The sequence below is a fragment of the Octopus bimaculoides genome, chromosome 17 (assembly GCF_001194135.2).
Source record: "Octopus bimaculoides isolate UCB-OBI-ISO-001 chromosome 17, ASM119413v2, whole genome shotgun sequence".
In the NCBI taxonomy this organism is placed as follows: Eukaryota; Metazoa; Mollusca; class Cephalopoda; order Octopoda; family Octopodidae; genus Octopus; species Octopus bimaculoides.
In genome coordinates, this window is record NC_068997.1 from 53,092,746 (window position 1) to 53,094,900 (window position 2,155).

The window sequence follows — 2,155 nt, forward strand, 5'->3', positions numbered from 1 at the left end:
TATATATATGTATACGTGTGTGTGTATGTATATATGTGCATTTGTGCATGATTCTTCGTGTATGTGTGTGCATATGAGTAAAGTTGAAGTGAGGTCATATGAGATTCGACCTTAATTGGTGACCTTAAAAGAAAAGAATGCGAAATGAAACGGTAGAAAGGTCATCGAGTCGGTGAGGTCAGGAGAGACACTGTAGTAGCACCGTTTCTAAAAATGGATCAGAGAAACGGCAGAAGACTTGATGAACCTCTAAATAAGAGAAGGACAATTAATATAAGAAAGTGTAATAATGAACGTACCTAGGGTTGTACTATGAATTACTTATATATAGACGGAAACTGAATGAAGCCCGTCGTATATATATATATATATATATATATATATATATATATATATATATATATATATATACATACACATATATATATGCATATATATATATACATACATGCATTCATGCATACATATATATCTATATCTATCTATCTATCTATCTATCTATCTATCTATCTATCTATCTATCAATCTATCTATCTATCTATCTATCTATCTATCTGTCTATATATATATATATATATATATATGTGTGTGTGCGTCTGTGTTTGTCCGCCCAACATAGCACTTGTATGCTATGTACTTCATAAGCATACAAGTGTTTCTGCTATACGATATACTGAACTCATGCTTGTATATATATTTATATTAATGGAAGTATAAACGTTATATATCCTTTATGACCGATCTCACCAATCGGTTTCGCGCTAAGGATTCACCGTAGTGTTAGATAATAGTCCGATCATGTAAGCCTGCGCTCATCAGTGGTTGCCATTATGAAATGAAATATGGAGACTGCGATCTATTGTTGGAGATCAATGGACACATCCGGTTTGCTGTGAAAAAGATGATGAAACGAATCGAGTAGGGGATTGAGTTAAAAGTTAAGAATCATATATCTGTGTGTGTGATTGTGTGCGTGTGTGTGCGTGGATGCGTGTCTATCTATCTATCTATCTATCTATCTATCTATCTATCTTTCTATCTATCTATCTATCTATTTATCTCTCTCTCTCTCTCTCTCTCTATATATATATATATATATATATATATATATATATATATATATATATATATATGTTGGATATAGAGGTTATGAGCGATAGTGGTGTCGATTAGACCCAGAGGTAGTCATTAGACAGCAGCCATGCTGGGGCAGCGGCTTGAAGAACTTTTAGTTGAATGAATCGAACCCAGGCCTTATATTCTTTTAAAGTCTGGTACTTATTCTCTCGAGTTCTTTTGCCGAGCCACTAAGTAACGTAGACGTAAACAAACCAACAATGATTGTCAAGTGCTGGTGGGTGACAAACAAACACACAAAATCACACACTCACTCTCACACACATAGACACACGCACAGATATACACACACACTCATATGTATATACAACGGCTTTCTTACAGTTTCGATCTACCAAATCCACACACAAGGCTCTAGTCGGACCGAAGCAATAGTGGAAGATATTTCCATGCAGTGGGACTGAACCCGGCACCATGTGGTTGGGGTGCAAATTTCGTGCCTCACAGCCTATGGAATTAAATTATCTGACAGTGAGTTCTCTTGGTGGCAGCAGTATGTATGTTCCTGTTTTCTAGTTAAAGTGTATAAGGGATGTAATAAATGTACAATTTGTCAAACTGATAAAGATAGATGTTGCACGCTATGGGTGAGTAATGCAAGGCCATGTTGAGAATATTCCAGGTCGTACTAGACAAATCATTACACTGGCTTCGAAGTATCCAGAGAAAATGCAACAGTGAAGCGAAATCTTTCCGTCAATTGAGCTGAGGTTGTGTATATACTGAGTGAGCCATCGCTTGGAATCTTTGGTTATGTTACCTGTGTAGCTCCTGGAGATATAATCAGACAGCAGAAGCGTCACCTTATGGACTGGTGCCATGGAAAAACAGAACCGCTTCACTGATTCTGCGTTTCCATGCCAGTGGTCTGTAGAGGAGTTATTATATCAAGCAAGCGATAAAATAATACTTTGGTGTCAGTGAAACATTTAGTAATGTAGACCTGAGTCAACTTCTAAATCATGCAAGCGTGTATATATATATATATATATATATATATATATATATATATATATAT